This window comes from Lepidothrix coronata, unplaced genomic scaffold, assembly GCF_001604755.1.
Source record: "Lepidothrix coronata isolate B3197 unplaced genomic scaffold, Lepidothrix_coronata-1.0 Scaffold56, whole genome shotgun sequence".
Classification (NCBI taxonomy): Eukaryota; Metazoa; Chordata; class Aves; order Passeriformes; family Pipridae; genus Lepidothrix; species Lepidothrix coronata.
In genome coordinates, this window is record NW_016690236.1 from 1456803 (window position 1) to 1475935 (window position 19133).

The 19133-nt window shown below is 36.0% G+C and overlaps 1 long non-coding RNA gene across 5 annotated transcripts; it reads left to right on the top strand.

Annotated features, from left to right (window-relative positions):
• Positions 1-4361: 4361 nt before the first annotated feature.
• On the top strand, positions 4362-18620 carry LOC108498174. 5 transcript variants are annotated; one of them, XR_001875098.1, is made up of 5 exons: positions 4362-4554; positions 9708-9760; positions 13875-13967; positions 17714-17776; positions 17914-18620. It is a non-coding gene; the product is annotated as an uncharacterized LOC108498174 (long non-coding RNA). The 5 variants fall into 5 exon arrangements; XR_001875097.1 differs by lacking the exon at positions 9708-9760; XR_001875099.1 differs by lacking the exons at positions 4362-4554; positions 9708-9760 and adding an exon at positions 9176-9363.
• Positions 18621-19133: the final 513 nt, after the last annotated feature.

The window sequence follows — 19133 nt, forward strand, 5'->3', positions numbered from 1 at the left end:
AAATAGGAAAAGTGCTTTTGAATTTTCAAAGTAGCTTCAAGAGGCAAAAGCACAAAGGAAGCGTTTTATATCACCCTAAATGACTGAAAGAAAGAGAAGATTGTTGCTTTCCAACTTCTTTTTTATACTGTGGATTCGAAGTGTGATTAACTGGTTGTTACACTCTGTAATAAATATGCTTCAACTGAAGAAGCATTCAATTGGCTGTTAACACTTCAAATTAATCAGTGTGTACCTCACAGCCAACTAAAACTCATTCTTGTGACTGTAAAGTGCCATCTTTGTCATCTTCTAGTATAGCATATATAACGCTCTTCTCCGCAATACCTTTAAAGTAGCTTTAAAGTGATCTCCAGGGACCACACTTGTCATGAGATAATTACTGTTCTGTACTGTATGAAACCCTTGGCTGCTCTTCATGCTTTACGATATCCCAGGGAAATAATCACTGTATTACAATATATTTTCTATTGTGATTTAATATCTTCTTACATTGATTGACAAAGCAGTCAAAGACATAATTAATTTATCTAGTACCAGTAGTTTCTCAGCACAGTTTGCAGCAAAAAGACATTAGGTAATGCTGCTCAGAAGTGTAAAACAGCCCTTCTTTGTGAAACTAGACTTCAGCTACCTACATTTAAAAAGGTATGAAACATGACATCCGACAAGCTCATTTTTCTCAATCACTTTTTCTAATCAGGCTTAATATCTCACTGGATGCACAAAGCTCTGATACAGTCTTTAGATCTTAACATACATAGGTGATATACAAACACATACATAGGTGATATACAAACACATACATAGGTGATATACAAATACAGCTGGAGAAGATGCTGATATTCAACGCCTGACCAATTCACAGTTTGAGTCTCATTGGAGTTAGTTAAGTCCCTACTGCCAGGTGGGGTTAGGCTGTAAAAAGGTAATTCAGATCCCCAAATAGAGAAGGAAGTAAATCAGGAGGAACTGTGTGGGTTGACTTCATTGACCAGTAGGGGAGTGGATAATTGCTGAGGAAACCTCTCTTTTTCCTGGGAGGTTCATGCAACTGCTTCTCTTAGGGTCTCCAAAGGATGAGATATACATCTTTGGTCAGGCTAAAACTTGGGTCTGCAGCTTCTGGGGCTGAAGATGTGGCTGTTCCTGGCCCCTTGCCACCAGCACTGAGCTTCAGTGTCATATACCAGCATTACATGGAGCAGCTTTTCCCCTCCCAGCCTCTGTGGTGTCTAGCTGCCAGAACAGCACCTTCTCATTTGGGGGCACAGCTGCATTCTTTTGTAAGGCTCTCTGATTTATATCAGTAAAAAGACCTGTTGATGGTATTTTGAAAGGAAAAGGGAACTGAGTCAGAGGCAGCTTGGGAAACAGAGGGGAAAAAAAAAGCAAGCATAAACAAATCCAAATGAATATTTTAATTTTCAAAGGAAGGATGACTTCTTCTTAAAGACAGGAATTTGGTTTTGTGCATGTTTTTGTGATTGCAAAATTTGTTTTTTTTTCACAAAAAAACCCCAAGATATTACAAAAACAACACCTTAATTTTTATTACAGACAGGAAGCATATGAAAAGAAGGCTGGAAACCATTTAAATCATTGTTTGATTTATTTTGAGAGGAAAAATAAAGGTATATGAGAATTTCTGGTTCCTCCTTCTCCAGTTGAAAGACAGAGAAAAAGAATAATATGGTAACGATTCATAACGTAGTTTCTGATTTGGCCTTAAGATATTTATGAAAGTGTTATCTTTATTCCCCTTTTTTATTCTCATATAATTTGATTTGTGGGAAAATTAATAAAAGAAATTACATACACAAAAGCATAGCCCATAACTGCTGCATACTCAAATTGATAAATGTGCACCATACTCAGTGTGATATTTAACAGAAATGAAAATATGAGGGTACTAAAGTTATATATCCTTTTTTTTCTCTTCATTGGCTCTGCTATTAAATGAAAGGAAATCTGAATATTATGCATCTTGACAATGGACTCTTACATAGTGAAACACCATTTAGTGTTATTAAAATGTGAGTTATTCTTGTAATTGAAAATTTTTTCGACACTAAAACAATGATTGATGTACATAATATTCACTTGATAAGTCACAGAAAATACAATAACAGTAAATTTCTAAAAGCAATTAAGTTGTCTTTCATCAACATTGAAATTGCAAGTAAAGAATACTTATTAAGTTAATAAAGGTATTTGTGGCATATATAATTGAGATTGAAGTAGAAAGTAATCAAAACTGAATTAAAATGTATTTTTACACATAATATGGTTCCAATAATAAGTCTATTTGCTTAGACAGGCCACCACAAGCTCAATCTATGCACCTTGATGCAGAGGTGAAAATATATGTTTAGGTTAAGCAATGCCAGGTTAATGGTTGGACTCGATGATCTTAGAGGTCTTTTCCAACCTGAATGATTCAATGTCGCTGGAACTCATTACAGAAAGGAAGGTTTATTAGTGGAAAAGACAGTCCAGTACTTCTTTCTTTCATGCTTTAGCAGTGTGGTTTCTCTGTTTTCCATGTAGAAAATAAGAACTTTTCCCTACCTTATTGTTGTGTTTGTCTTATCTGTGTAAGATCATCTAAGGAGTCTTTCTGTTGTGCCTTTTGCAATCGGATATGTCTGTCACGTATTGGCCTCATAAGCCACCAGCGTGCCTGTAGCAAATGTGGATAGAGCCTTCCCAAATCTTCATTCGCGAAGCCTAGCCATGAATGAATGTAAGATCATAAAGGAAGGTCTCAGATGCTATGGTAACAGTGACTCATGAGCCTGACAAATCACAAAAAACACTTTATCATTTGAATAAGATGAAAAATGTATTGCTTGTAGAGCCAAAAAAAAATCAAAAGAAGGTAGAAAAAGCCTGGAAGAATGATGTGTGCAAAGCAAAGACAAGCACAGCATTCAGGTAAAACCATGTTGTGATGACATGCAATGAAGACTTATAGACAGTCAAATAAAAGTGACATTTAGAATCACCTTAAAAGCAGGAATTATATAAGGCCTTCCAGTTGTGGTTAAAAAACAATGTGCCATACTTTGGCAATGCATGTTCTGTGGTTGTTATGTGTTTTACAGAAAAAAATAGTTAGAAAACATTCTTTTATGTTATTTTTGCTACCACTTTTTGTGATTATGAACACCTATTCTTGTGCATAAAGATTGAATACTCAGTATATGGGGCAAAATATATAATAAGTATACTTTATAAATCTATGAAATTGAAGTGGAAGGTGTCCCTGCTCATGAGGGCATTGGAACTAGATGATCTTCAAGGTCCCTTCCAAACCAAGCCATTCTATGACTCCGTGATGATTCCATGAAAAACTTGTTTTACTAATATAATCCAAAGTCTTGCTATCTCTTTATAGGTTATAAAAGAAGGGTCCCTTGTGCTTTTGGGAACTCAGATTTATTCCATTAAAATTATTGGAGGCTTAATGAAGTATCATGTGACAAATATTTCTCTAGTGCAAAGTTAAATGTTGTTAGTTTAGGATTGTTTCTTGGAGAGAAAATCCCATGTATGAGAGCAAAGCACCTTACTTTCTTTCAAACACTGTAGTGGTTTGAAGCTATTGAGAGGCTATACCATAGCTTTATCAACTTCTCTGAGTTTTCCTAGAAAACTTCCTGGAGTGTGTTTCTAAGCAAATTATGAATCTGCTATGTGAATATCATGAATGTTAGCTCTAGGTAAATAGTGGCACCAAAATCCTGCCTTGTTTACTTCTGAATTTCCAAATAATCTGCCTAAAGCAGTGTTTTCTATCCATGTTCAGGCTTTCAGCATAAAGAGAACCAAAGTGTAGGAAAGGCTTTGCTTCTCTGGGACTTCTGGTCTCCATGATTTATTCCAAAATTCTCCACGTTCATTTCCCCAGATGAAGTGATAACAACAGGAGTTTTGCCTTTATTCAATGGGATCAAGGATTTGCACCAAACCACTGCCCATAATTCAATGACATAGTGTCAGCAGCAGAAAAAACCCAGCCTTTTCTTTACATATGACTTGCCTGCATCTTTGTTTTCCGCTGCTTTGCAAAATAAGTGAAATATGCACACCAGAGTATTGAGCTATTACTGTTGGCAAGCCTTTATTTGCACAAGTTATAGAGTTACAGGGCTACAAATTAACACCATCATACTGGGAAAGTGGTTCCTGTGGTGTGTGGGTTTTTGTTTTGTGGATTTTTTGGTGGGTTTTGTTTGTTTGGTTGTTGTTTTGGTTTGTTTTGTTTGTTTTTTTTTTAATTTCAGGTTTCTTCAATTGTAGCAAAGTATAAAACTATGCATTTGTTCTTTCCTGGACGGTAGGGCTGACCTTCAACCAAATATTTAAGGAACTCTGCAGAGCCTGATGTGTTCCACACTCCATGATATGATGGGAAGGAAGCCTACCTCTACAGAAGGTCATTGAGAAAGCAAGATAAAACTCTGAAAGGATCAGCAGCGGGACATATCTCAAAGTATTACCAAAGGAAGAAAACTGTTTTCTTAAAGGGCAGCAGTCTCCATTGCAGAGGTAATACATTTGCATTGCAACACTTTTAGAAGCTATGTGATTTTCAGTGTGGTGTCATGGCATTCAGACAAAATGCCACATACAAAAAGAGGTTTTAAAATCTACTGTGCGTTTTTAAAACATGCCTGAATGTGTGTCTGCCACTATGAAGAACTTAAGCAGTTCCAAGAGTCAAAGTTCTGCAGCTTTCTCACCTAAAGAAAAAAATATTTCTTTCCCCTTTAAAGGAAGGGACACTGATAAGTATTAGAAGTATGTGTTGCAACTCTGACTATAGATATCATATAGAGCAGATGTCGTAACAGCACATATACTTCTTTTCAGTCTCATTTTTTTTCTTCAGAATGTATTTCTGAAGGGACAACAGTGGCTCTTACCCATAAATGTCAGGAGCAGTATTTTTAAAGAAAGAATTCATAACACTTACCTAAAAGTAAATTTTGATAGTCACACACTGTCGTATAATATTTCAGTGTGTTTTTTTATACTGTTTGAATGTTCTATGATTATAATACTTGAATATATAACATCAAGACTGAAGGCAAAAGAATGTCAGAAGAAATACGTTGTAAGAATAAAAATTGCATAAAACTAGCCTTCTAAGTAAGTAACAGTCAGGCATGGCACTGGCAAATGTCAAAACAAATAACAATTATCATGTGCAAATTCATATCTGAATAATACTATGGAGTAACTGTGCCATGAACCCTGTACCTTGTCTGAATATTATATAATCTCTCCCTCAGATTTTGCCCAATTTGTTTGCACTAATCTGGGCCTTTAATGAGTAACATGATAAAATGAATGTAAACCTCTAAATTTAAATGGTGTGCATACTAGGTGTCTTGTTTTAAAAAGCTAACTAATACTCTCCCCTGCAAAAGAAAAACCCACCTTCCACATAATAAATCATAACCATGACTAGTTTTATTACAAATGTAAATTTTTAATTGGCATTATTCCAGTTATTGAGAAACACTTTGCAGCTTCAAAATTCAATTACTAGTATATTATACAAAATTTTAACTGTCCTGGTTTATCTGAACATGATTTGATTGCCTTAGCATCCTCTTCTGCTAATGTGTGTAGCATTTGAAATGTAGCAATCACAGTTGAATGGGGATGACCTACTGGTCAAAGCAACAGTCCATCACTGCTGAATCCTGTCTCTGACAGTGGCCAGTCACAGGTGCATAGGGAAAGCATCCTCACTGTATAGGTAGAGTAGATGCACAATCCTTCAATATTTCCTCCAAAAGTCAATAGTTTATATTTTATTAAATTATTCTCTCCACATCATATACACCAGCTTTTGATGGGTGTTCTTTTATTAGTTCTTTAGTTATTTCTTAACCTATTTTGGCTACTGCTAATTGCCATGACAAAGTTATGTAATTTACAATTGTTATTTTCTCTCACTTATTTTTAAATCTGTTGCTTGATAGTTTAAGGGCATCACTTAGTTCAGGTGTTTTAACAGGAAAAAGTGAATAGAATTTTTTTCCACTTAATTTCAAACCTTCATAAGCCCATAGCACTCTATCAGATTTTCTCCAAGCTATCCCTTTTTCAAGGTGGATAATATATAGCTGGCTATGTATTTTTATGTAGAAGCTACTCAATGGTTTGCCTCATCACCCTTTGTTTGATGTCTAGGGTTTTTTTTTAATTACTAATATAACTCTATGTTCTAATTCTAAACAGAATTTATCAATTTTCTTTGTGCATTGTTGCACAATAACCTAGATTCCTCTAGGAAGCTGAAATTCCACCAGTGATCTCCCTTTCCTCTGGCAGTAAAGCTGACTGAAAGTATAATATACTTAACATGTTGGCAAGTTCACACTGAAATATTGAGCAAATATCACATGATCTGTGTGATTTATTACTATTCAATTTATTGATCTCTAATTGAAAATGATTTATTAGCATGTCTGACTGAAACAATTCCTCAGACTTATCTCCTGTGAAGAATGGTCTGTGGTACAAAACCTCCTTGGCTCCTCTGCTGTGAACATCAAGGCATTGAAATGCTCAAATTTTCTGTGATGGCTTTTCTTCCCATAGCACTCCTTTTTGTACCTACAGGATCTATTCACTCTGAAATCACAAATCTTTGGCACAGGATTGCAAAGCTGTACAACTATTGGGCAGATTCCATGCTTATGATAAGTCTGTAAAATTATTCATAGCCTTGGAGTACTTACCAAGACATTCCTCAAATCTTTCATTTGTCCTGCACTGTTAATGGTTTCATATTTATGTTATGAAAGGTAATGATTCTCCTGGCCTGATTTATTCATAACTTCCCCACCCTTGATTTATTTTTGCTGTAAGATCCTCCTCTTTCATTTAATTATGATACATCCTATAAATAACATGGCCCTTTTTTTTCAGTGATGGAGCCTGTTAGATGGGCTTTTGCTGTAATGTTGTTTTTATTCTGATTGGCTAGTGTGGTGTCTTTATCTATTTTCCATGATGTATTTTACCCTGTCAGCTGCTCTTTTTCATTTCCTTTTTTAACAAGCTTCACATTTTTATTTACCACTGCTAATTGAAGGCAAGCAACAGTATTATGAATAGTTAAAACTGTATCTCTGATTTCTATGAGGATAAAGGTTGCTGTCATAAAGTCACTATTTGATAAGGGTATTCTGAACCAAATTTCGCCCTTGACCCAGAAGTAAATCAGGTTGATTTTTCTCTCTTTTAGCAAGTTCTGCAATGAGTTGCTTTGAGTAGCAGTCATATATGATACCAAAAACTTATACTTTAAATTATATACGATCTGACATTTATCCAGTCTGGATTATGTTTTCATTTATAGTTTTATTGACCACTCTTGAAACAAGATATACATTCCTGAGTTTAATTGAGCCTTTACTCTGACCTAAAACCAGATCAATCAAACTTCTGATTTACTTAGATATAGTGAACTGTACTTACTATTAAAAGGCACTGATGCCTTAGAATTTTTAATTTTTAGCTTTTTGTAGATTTTAATGTAGCTGGAGTTTTCCTTCACTTTAGACCATTACTTTCTCACAGTTTGTGTATCACACTCCCGAAGCTTCAGTTTAACCATCTTTTAACCATCTTTTCAAGGCAATAGATTTTTAGCAAGAACATTCCATTGGGATGTGCACCTGGACCAGAAAAACAAGAGATATGGTGGACAAAACAAGCTGGAAAGCTCAAAGCCCTTGGAGAGGCTCCAGTGGGGCGGTTCTGAGGGTGCTACCAGGGCAAAAGGGGTCTTAGGATTGGATGTCCCCATTAGATATGATAATTAGTAAATTATATAAAAGTGTAAGAATTCTGTATGTGGGTACGCGTCTTTGTACTCCATGAGCCAGAAGGCATTCATTAAAAGAGCTGCTCTCTATCTTATCTATACTAACATTGTCTGATTGTCTGGAGAGTCTTTTTCTCCTAATTTTTTTAGGCAACACATCCCAGAATTACTTTAGGAATCTTAATTTCAAAATGGCCATAGGAAATTTAGTCCACAGGTAAGGAATGAAAAGAAAAAGGTTTTTAAACAGGGAAGAAGAAAAGTCTTCCTTAAGCTGAAGAATCTTATATCAAGTCAACCTTTTCAGGCCCTTGATGTGATTATTGGGGTGTCCTGTGCTGGGCCAAGAGTTGAACTTGATAATCCTGATGGGTCCCTTCCAACTCAGCATCTTCTATGGTTCTAAGAGAAGTTTACAGATTACAGATTTCACCAAAGAGAGAAATTAGAGGTAGCCTCTAGAGGAACCGTGGAATTCTGTAAGAGTGAAATAGAGTGAAATAAAGTTGCCTACAGAGAATAATGGAGAATATTGTAAAACTTATTGGTTTCTAGGTTACACAAGACCCAAAAGCTCCCCTTTTTCCCCAGACTGCAGGAGAGCAAAGTGCTTTTATGAGAAGAAAAACAAGCTTTAATTTAGACTTTTCTCATATGGTTCAAGTGTATTTTGTAATGTCATGTGACCAGCTTTCAAGATAAATGGAAAAAATATTTTCCCAAATTACTAAGGTATGTCTCTGTTGTGCTGAATCTGTGCATTTGCTACACACTAGATTTGTACAAAACTCAAGTATTTCTTCTCTGAAACTGGAAACATACCCGTGGTATTCATACAAACGACATTGCAAATGAAATGCTAAACTGAAGTACTAGCTATGAATTGCCTATCCATGTAATCTGTAAATTACTTTCAGTAATCCATAAAAGGAAACAGATTGTGTCATGTTAAAGGTTTCTGCTGTATCTCAATGAGTCCAGCTCTGCAGTTGCATTTATTTACTCTGGGAAATTTTCCTAATGCCTCAGGTGAAGAAAGGTCTTTATCCTTGTAGTCCAGATCTCCAAGACTGCAAGAAAAAGATGTCCCAGTTGCCTTAGGAGACCACAGAAAGCAGGACTCCGAGCCAACTTAGTGTATAAGATAAGATAAAGAGAGTAGGTCCTTTAATTCCAGGCCTGAGGCCCACAGGAATACATATGATGGGGCCCCATGTCCATGTGGTTCCACAATTTAAGGTATTAACCCATCCAATACCAGATCTATCCACCCTCCAGCACCTCCCCTGGCATGCCTCTCTGAAAATTGAGGCAGGGGGCTCTGGGACCCCCTCTTCCTCAACCTCCTCTTAATTACAGCACATTCAGTCCTTTGAGTTCCTCCAAAGCTGTGCCTGTGTGGTATCTTGTTGTCCAGGCCAGGGTGCAGATGTTCTTAAACAGAATGAAGGCCTACCTTGAGGGAAGTCTAAACAAGCTAATGGAATTTTAAGGGAGTGATATGGAATGAGGTAACAGTGTTGGGTTAATGTGTAAACTACTGTGCTACAGGGTAAGGGATATAATACAGCTACTTCTAAAATCTACAAAAAGCTAAAAATCCAAAAATCCATAGGTATTGTAATAGTTTTAGTCTAGGCCTTCCTGGAGACCAGCTTGTAACCAGGGAGGAATAGGGAATTGACCAAGGAAGTATTCCATGCTATTCCTCTACGTAAACTGAGGTATAAATAAAGCTGACCAGAGAGACCTCGCTCTCTTCTTTTCCAGCAAGGTTTGGGAACAGGAGGTCCCTACATTGGCGTTGCTTATCTGAAGTTGAGGCCTGTATCAACTGCTGTTGTCTGCCACGCAGGAGAGGAGTGTGCTGGGCCAGGTCTGACCGTCCTGCTTTTCTCAAGGGAAGTGGTGAGATTTTGCTAGTTCTTTATTTTGCTGGTTACCGGGTTTTTCGATTGTGCATACTTGTTTTGTTTCTGTCCCTTTTTGTCCCTTTTTTGTCCTTTTTCCCTTGTCCCTCTCCCTCTTCCTGTTTAGGTTGCTGTTTGAGGTTTTTGGGGTTATATGTACATAGGATTCTCACTGTATATATCTGTTTTATATGTAAAATATATATTTTTGCTATAGCTTTGGCTGTTCGTTTTTTTTTTCTTCCCTCTCTGAGGAGTAGGCTCTTTCATTGAGTTCTGGAGACTTGGTGGGAAGCCAGCTCGAAACTTCAACAGAATCTTGGTGTCAGAAGTGGGATACGAACCCATGCCTCCAGGAAAGAGTACAACTACAGCCCGTAGCTGTTCAGATAAAAAAATCTCCCTTTTTGACCTACAAGTCTAGAATGAATAGTTGAATTCTGGGGAATACCATGGCACTATTGAACAGGGAAGAAATGGAAATTGTATTGTGTCATTCTGATTTACTGCACAGCATAAATGCATGCTTTATATGGGAAAAAAGCTTTCTGGGAGAACTCTGCAAAGAGGAGTGGTTACTTTGAGGCCTTTCTTTCAATTTGATGTGCTTCTACCTCAGAACGCTCTTGATGACATGCTCAAGGCAATGTTACTATGTAATGTATGCATGCTATAATCCCGTCCCTCGAAAGAATGCATCCAGGATGGGTCCACTTAGAATAAGTTGTCTCTTGTAAAACTGGTGTTGGATCTTACAGCTGCTGTATATACTAGTCAGCCATAGTCTTTGAGGGCTACTCAAGTGTTTATAGTGAATTACAAAGAATTTACAGGATCATTGTGTGAGAGAAAAAAACAAGTTTTGTCTTCAGAAATGCTGACAGTGTCATAATACAGACAGACAAGTATGAGTGTTTTATGATCCATATCAAAGGAAAATTTCAGCATTGCTGATATTTTAGTACAGCTGCATAACAAGAAGTGGTCAAAAGAATAAAACTACATGGCTGAGATTCAAATATGCTCATAAAGCAGGGTTTGGATGCTCAGTGAGCTTTGTAGCCTCAATAATTCTCACTTGTGTCATATTAGAAGCCTTAGGCACTCTTGTCCTATGACAGCATCTTGTTAGCAAGCAGCAGACCCCAGCAGAAACAAAGGCTTAGGGCAGCTCTGCCTAACTGCCCATGAACTCTAGTTTCATTATATTTCTCCCTAACAAGGGACTTGGTTACTAATTTGATTTGTAGAAGAGAAAACCCTGGCAAATTAAAAGTAGCAAACATTCCCAAGTGATTTGCTGCAAAGCAGAATAAATGAGTAACTGCTTTAAATGAATCATATTCCATTAATTTCATGTAACAGCAAAAATACAAGGTTTTTTTTCCTTGTTTATGGGTGAAATTTTCTAGTCTGAAAACATCCATTACTGGAAGTATTTGTATTAGAGATGGTTTATAGAAAATACTTGATTACAGAAGTTCTTGATTCAAAAGTTGCCATTTAAACAGTAGTATCAGTATCAGGGGAACAACAAGTCATAATTGCCTTATTCAAAAATTTCTTCACAGTTCAGGCGAGAAATGTATTTGGAAAACAGTAGGGAGGTTTTAGTGCTTAACATCCTTACCACACAATTATGAGGAATGAGAAGTATTTCTCACATGGATGTCTCAAAGTCTAGTGAAATAATTGCTCTAACACCTAAGGTTCAAGATCAAACAACCTGGGTATAATCAAATATACTTTGCCATTGTTTTCCCAGTACAAATTTTACAAGATCTTGTAACAAGAGTTAACTGCAGTAGAAAAAATTAAACAGATGAAAACTGGAACAGATGGGTCTATTCTAGGTTTTGACATACAGAAGTATTTGAGAATCCAAAATGCCCTGACCTATTTTGCAGGGTCAGAGATAAGGCAAAGATTCTCAATAATTCTTGAAATAGTAACACTCCCTACAAATATAAAAATATAGAAAAAGGAGGACTTCCCGCTATAATGTTAGATAGAATGAAACATTTTTCTTAGCATTGGCATCTGTGCTCTTATTCATCATTCATTCTCCACCATCTTATTGTTTTTCTCTGTGATTTCTGACACTTTTCTGTAAGCAAAATAAAACAGATGTGTCAATTTTCACATAAAAATCTCTGCTTTTGGTACTCAGCATCATTCAATGTTTTATTTTCCTTTCTTTTCAAAAACTTTCTTCCTGTTAAAGCTAAGCTAAAGCTTAAGTTATAAAACTTATTCTCCTCCTGGTTTTAAAAACAGTTTACTAATCTTTACTCACCTTAGCAGTGCCACTGCAGTGTAATACTTAATTTACATTAATAATCCCAATTACTTCATTTGGTTCCTGTTGCGGGTCTGAAAGCCAAATATGCATCTTTAATGACATGCTTGATGAGCCCATTTGGCATTCCCACAACAGGAATCAGATGAAGTAATTGGATTGGATTGGATTGTTTATGCAAGTTAACGTGTAGTTATTTTCTGGACAAATAGCCAATTGTACTTAACTGTTTCTCACAGTCAGTAGAAATAACTAAAGTGAATTGTGATTATTCTAACAATCACAGAAGCTAAAGACAAGTTCCCTCCTTGGAGGCTGTTTAGGATTGTTTTTTATTCTGAAATGTAAAAGATACAAACTATAGAGTAGGTACAGCCTACAGAGATACATGCTATGAGTAACACTTAAAAGTATAACTTGCTGATAATTGTGTGAAAGACTTGAGAAATATTGTCATATTTTCTTGCCATAGAGGGTGCCTAACTGCTGTAAACCAGTGTGCTATTTCTGTGCTCTTAGTTATTAAAATCTATTTACTACCTAGAAATAAATAGTGGGTTTTCTGTGGAAAGAGGTCAACACTGAAGTCCCACCAGAATATCTGTTTCAATCTGTCATGATTCATGTCTCTTAAATACCCTGGAAAGGGAGTTGAATATGAGAGAGCAAATGGTTAAGCCAAAATTACAGGAGCTTAGTAAAGACAAGGACCAACAATGAGTAATTATAGAGGGACAATGAAACCACTGAGTGACTGGGTGACAAAATGGCTGATGAAAATAATAGTATGTAATATTAAGTAATAGAAGAAAAATATTTGAACTTTATATGTGCAGTGATGAGTTCTGAGCTGACTATTATTATTCAGGGATGAGATTATGAGACTGCAGGAGATAAAGCTATCCACATTACAAAAAATGCTTTCTAAGAATTCAGAATTTCAATGTACATTCTTCAAAAAATCCCAAACACAGTCAAAGAGAGGAGCAAACAGAAAAAGTCAATCTTCCATTCTATAAAACTATGACATCTCCTTTTTTATAAAACTCTGCACAGTGTTCTGGGTCGTCTCCTCAAAAGGGATAGAATGGACCTGCATGTTGCCATAGGACAATGTATGACAAGGATACAACAGGATTGGGCATTTGGTCTTGCACACTGTGTCTGGTTTCACAGACTATCAAACTTCTTTCAGCAAGGTGAATGCCTTAGAAGGAGGATACTCCATTCATCCCAAAGGTCCAATCCATTTGCAGATCTATGGGGGATGGAGAAGCCCCTGTGTAAGACAGAACACCCCTTTGGGTGTGGTGTCTCACAATCAACATGACTGCATCCTCTAGTGCTGATCTGTCATTTTCAGTTGGTGCTCTTCCAAATCTTTGAGGTTCATTCAGGTTTTTGGTGATGATTTTCTCATGTCTTACAACAGGTGATCACAATTTGATAAAGGAAAATGCTCCCTATGATTGATACAGGTATAACACTGCTTAGTCGGTGATACATCTCAACCTCTCAGCCATTTTTTCCCAGTTATGTTTTCTGCACCTTTAAGCACTGCCCTAGGTGATAGTGGAACTAGTCTGACACTTCCTCAGCAGCAGTTAACAATGGACTAAAAAAGCTTTTACAACACTTTACAACTAGTTGCAGTAACATTCAGATTTTTCATATAAATTCGAGCTCTCTTTTTTACTTTCTTCTGAAAGCTGTATTCACATAGTTAACTAGAATAATTTTTCATTCTTGATGTAGAAATAATTTTGAGGTCTGGAAAGGTCAAACAACTCATGGTGTGTACTTTTTTTTACAGATTAATTGGCACAAGAAAAGTAATTATAAAGCTTGGAATTCACAACAGGAAAATCGTCAGTCTGTGAAGAGCATGGTAATGGGAAGGAGGCAGGTAAAGGATGAAGAAGAATGTTTCCTTTTCTCAGCCATTTGTGCCTTTCCTAAGCAAGAGAGATGAATAGAAGGTAGTTCCCAAGATTTAGAAATTTTCTACGATATAGACTACTACAGCAGTAAAGATCAGAGTGAGAACCCTTAGGGTAAGCCTAGATAAACAAAGGGACTAAATTACTACAGGATAGCTAGATATCTCTTAAGAACTGACAGTGTAGGCTCCCTTTACCTCCTTTTACTGTGAAATGCACTGGTTTAATGTACCATACCTTAGTTTTAAAAATCCGGATTTCGATCATTCCCTTTGTTAGGCCGAATATGATGGGGAAACCACATTTTTATTTGCAAGTTCATATGCATTAAGTGAATCATAAAATGTGGTGGGAGATTGACATGGACCAGCTAATGCCTTTGACTGAGTCCTCATACCTGTAAGGTGGTGAGTATTACTTTAGGGCCAAATAGCCGTGAAGTGGCTGGATTTTTCAGACATACCTATTTCTGTTTACCATGGTCATTTCAACACAGGACCAGAAAGGTGAGAATTGACGTTCGTTATCTATTTTTTAATATATTCTTCTTGATAATCATTACTCACCAGAGGGAGTTGCTCTAGAAATATTTGAAAAATAGCTTAATTGTGAATTTTGGCTTCAAGATATAATTCTTCCTCTCTTTCAGCCTAAAAGAACAGGGATGTTTTAGAAGTATGTGTACTGAAGTAAAAGATCAGTCTTAATCATGCAGCATGCCTTTTTATAACCATGTGTCACGCTTTTATCCTTTTTGTAAACAACTTTCAATCCTAGGGTTCATGAGAAAAGCTAATGTGCAGGGCTCTGTGGCAGTCTAAGGACATAGTTATTAAGATGTGATATTAATGGAAATGACCCCTGTCAGTAAGATGGACTAAGCTTGCTTCTGAAGCCTATCTGGTCTTTACCAGTTTTATATTTCAGATGCTCCCTTAGGCCCATCAGTGCACTGGCACATAAAATTACAGAATTAAAGGAATATAAATTCCACCAGTAAAAGTATTCCTATGAGTAAAGTAAGTGAAAAAGTTCAAATTTGATCAAAATTTGTTGAGCCAGTGACTTCTAAATACTAAAGACTTTCTTTTCTAAATGTTAGATTGAACTCCGCAAGAATCTTTCAGTATTGGACCAATTTAATCTCTTATTTTGCTGGTATCTCCCTTTTGCTTTTCTTTTCTTCTCAATTCTCTGGAAGAATCCATCTAGTTTATGGATAAATTCTATTATACTTAGTTATAATTAAAGCATACTCTTAGGAATAATCCTATCAATCCTGAAATTTACATACATGTATCATCATATATTAAGCTGTTCACATTCTACACCAAATATTTCCAAAATCAACACTTTTAACAGCAAATTACAAAGCAATTTACATCAGGTCTGCAGTTTTTAAATTGCACCTATTTATGTTGGTCATCCTTTGGTTTATTATTCCAGGTAAATGAGTAGGTATATTTAAAAATTTGTTTGCTGGGAATATTTGAACTTGCTCATTTTTCCACTAAGAGCAAATACAATCATGTTTAAGGTAATCTTAGAGAAGCTGTCATTTCATACTTGAGGTGGACTGTATATATGTATAGGGCAAACAGGAAGGGCCCTTGGAAAATATGACTGTCTATATAAATTTTAAAGTTCCATGTGTGTAAAATGAAAGTAGAGAAAGTGGGTGCATTGTACTCTATTTTATCTGTCTCACTCACGAAGAAATATAATAACCTATCTCTAGAGTACTCTCTAGAGTACTTTGAGAAAGGACAAAACCCAAAATACTTTGAGAGAAATACTTAACAGGCAGGGACTAAATTTATTTGTTGGAATGCTAAAGCGGTAGTACCTTATTTCCCAAGGTTATATAAAATAGTAAGACACTCTAAATGTTTAGATGATTTGTTATCTACAGAAAATCAATGTTTTTTGCAAACAGCTGCTGATACTCATCAATTGTTCATTCACAATCTGCTTCAAAGCTGCTGGATGTGTTTTTAACAAAGAAGAACTTTTGTATCAAACAGTAGGCAGATTAAATGCGATTTATTGAAAGTAAATTTGAGGCATATTTCTGAGTCAACTTGCCAGCTGCATCTTTTTGAAAAGCTACAGGTAGCTGCAGCGAGAGGCATTTAGAACTTCCAAGAAGCTTAAATCTAAATGATCAGTAGCACGCCTAGGGCTGTGTTGAAAAACTAGGGCAGATTCACTGCCTTAGAAGCCAATAAAGGCAAGTTTGCTACATTCTACAGCTACTGGCAAGGGAGTGCATCCATTCAGCACCTGCTATATTGCAAGCTCCATTGAGCTTCTTCTGGGCAGCTCATCTTAATAGCCCTGAAGGAGAGTTTAAATTTGAGTGAAGTCCAAAGAAAAATCAAACAAATGTTTTGTGCCTTGAAGCACTAGATAGAAAGAAATTTTATATATTGCACAAAGTAGTAACTAACATACATTTGTATATGCTTTACATAATTTTATAGGTTAGTCTTCTGTTTTACTGACAAAGTCAGTAAGACTGACACTGCAGGTTTTTTCACAGCTCTAGCAGCAGAAAGAGGCACTTCAGATGCACTTCGATGCAATGTGACCTTTCCTGGGAGTACCCTTAGTGGTCACAGTTCCTAAGTGTCCCAATTAACTCTGGATATTAGTCTTAACACATAAATTTATAATAAGGAGTTATTATTACATTTACTGTTGTTGTAATTTCCAGTTTAATTTTTTTTCTGCCTCGATTCATCATGTATAAATTCTTGGTACAGCTCCCAGATTGTGAAAGAGCATCAAAGCATGTGCTTGGAAGTTCAAAATATATTAACACAGGTGACCCATTAGATTCTCCCATCATCACGGCCTTCTTAAATTGGGACTGGTTGTCCTAGCTTCACACCAGATTATCAGCAAAGTATATAATTTCTGCCTTAAGCTTTCTTACCAAGAATTGTCATTTAATTTCAACGTTATCAGCTCATGACATGGCATTCCAAAGAAAAATGTCATGTTTTAGACGCAAGCTGTGATTTTTTTTTAATATTATTTGGTGTCCTGCCTTTTTCTGTATTCAACAGCATAGATAAAACTGCAGGAAAATAATCCGTTTTTTTTTTTCATTCCAATTGATCAAACTAGAAAGGTTACTGAGGCATTTAGTCCAGAAAGGAAAAGAAAATTTCCTTTTTTTTTAATTTATTTTTCATAGAGGTAACTTCTTCTGAAGTGTTATTAGATGTGAAGAAAGAAAAAGAATTGGAAGGAACTGGAAATTTCTGGAAAGGAGTTTCCCAGTTTCTATGGAGGAAGAGTTTTAAAAGCCTTCTGCAAATTTGGAGTTTCTCTCCAAAGGATCTGTCTGCTATTTCAGATTTAAGAAAACTGAGAGATGTCTTGAATATTGAAATATTATAAGAAGTAAAGTTATTTTATTTTCTCAGCACAGAGTAAAGCTAAAGATGCTTCACAGAGATACAAAGGGGGAAAGGAATATTCTGAGACTGAGGCAATTTAGTCAGTATATTCTGTCAGGGAAATTACAAAGTGATTAACAACATGAAGCAGACCCAGGGCATACAGCCAGCGATTTATCTCCTCTAATAAGTAAGACATGAGAAGAGGCTATTGCAATGATATTATTCAAAGTTTCACTGAATGCAGGTATTATTGGAACATTTAGCCTGACCTCTATAGTAACTGGTCCTTTTCTTTTGCCAAGATACCCTATACCAAATCCAAAAAATATTCCTGGATAAAGCATGTCTTCCAGAAAAAACAGCAGGTGGGTCCGCCCATCCTATTAATAAAGCATGGCAATGCTAAATCCCACTCTTTGTTGAAATTGCATGCATTTTCTCATATGACTTTCTGTCATTTTAGACTTTAAGTGATTGTTTCTTAATCTTGTCTTTTTTTAAGTGGTGTGCAGTGTTTTCTCCCAGTGAAGATACTTAGACACTACCTGAATTACCTCTACTATTGGTGGAGGCAGAGGGGGAAAAAAAAAGCAGTTGCAAGGTCTCTCACTGTAAGGAATTAGTTTGGAATTTGTCCATCAGAAGATGCACCTAATCACTCACCACCACATTTGACCTGGTAACGTTTAAATCTTCTTACTAAGATTAGTTAAGCCCATTCTACCATGCATTTTTCATAATGCCTTTAACTTCCTTTATCAGATATCTATATCTGTATATAAATGTAAGTTTATATTGATTTATTTTCTATTTCCTTCTTGCTGTTTTCTTATACTGTTAAGTACTGTCTTTACATTGTGCTGCATCAGGACATGCTTTTGGCTGTCATTCTCACCTGGATAACAGAATTGTTACTGCACAATTCTTGCTTTCTAGGAGCCATCTTATTTTAAAAGAATTTCCAAATTTCTTTTGACGTCTTTCTCTTTAAATATTGCTTTCTAGCCTGTTTGACTTATGATGGCTTTTATTTTGGGGAAATCAGTCCCTTGGAAATCTATGTACTAACACAATTCTTAGTGACTGGTACCATATTCTTTTTCCTTGTGAAGAAATAGGTGACCACCTGCATTATTGCTATTGGTCTGTAGGGTCCAAAACAGTATTCACCTCTGTTACTATTAGTCTTTAGTCAACATAATGATGTCTAAATTAAAATAAAATTGCAGTTAAAAGAAATGTCTTTTGAGCTTGAAAGTTATCTTCTTTATTTAGCATTGCTATAATTCTCCTATTTTGTATCCTACATGCTTTAATCAAACAGTATTGTCCAAAATCCAAGTTTTCTTTATACATGTTGCAAGAGCAATTAAGAACTACCTTATCCTGGTAATATTTTTTTAAAATAAATGTTTTCAAATATTTGTATGATCTTTCTTGATTACCACAGTTTCCTAAATATGTTTTTTAAAGATCTATGTCTTCAGCGATTCATATGTGTTAAGGTTCTGCATTATCACTACTTGATTTAGCTACAGATTTTTCTTGTAGAGAGTGACTCCTTTTTTTTTTTTTTTTCTTGGTTAGGAGCACATTGCTGAATTTTTAGCATTGCAGTAAACCGACTTGTGGGGCCCCTGGTGGTCTAGTGGTTAGGGTGGGCTCAGTTCAGCGCACGCTGTGTCTCACCTAAATAATCCACTGCGCAGGCTGGAAGGGTAA